Source organism: Eleutherodactylus coqui, unplaced genomic scaffold (assembly GCF_035609145.1).
Source record: "Eleutherodactylus coqui strain aEleCoq1 unplaced genomic scaffold, aEleCoq1.hap1 HAP1_SCAFFOLD_276, whole genome shotgun sequence".
In the NCBI taxonomy this organism is placed as follows: Eukaryota; Metazoa; Chordata; class Amphibia; order Anura; family Eleutherodactylidae; genus Eleutherodactylus; species Eleutherodactylus coqui.
Window position 1 is genome coordinate 91,979 of NW_027102267.1, and position 522 is coordinate 92,500.

Below are 522 nucleotides of genomic sequence, written 5' to 3' on the forward strand. Positions count from 1 at the left end.
GCTCCCCGTCACCCCCCAGCCCAACTCTGCATACATCTGGCGGGGGTGCTTTTTTGACTTCCCCCGTTTTGGCCTATGGGGAAATGCTAAGGGGAAAACGTCCAGAGTCAGGCCGACCTCCTGGAACTCCAACCCGGCCTGGAGCCACAGGTTTGTCCCCTTCCCGGTTCTCACGACATGCATCGACACTCGGCTCAGCCCCGGCAGCCGCAGCTCCCGCCGGCCCGGCCAGCCGGGGTCAACCGCCCTGGCCGGCGCCTGGAGCGTTTGGACTTTGTCACTTTTTCTCCAAGACTCGATTCTGGCACATGCCATGGACTTCAGCGGGGGCTGTTCCCCGCCTCCCGGGTGTCCTGCCCGGGCACATCGGAGGCTCAGGCAATGTCTTCAACCACCGCTGGTAGGTGCACTACGGGGGCCCTCGGCAGCCGCCCAGGCCCACCCCTGCAGCCAGCACACGGCTGCCAGCAGCCACCACGCAGCTGCCAACAGCCCGCTCTCCGTCACCCCCCAGCCCCTTCT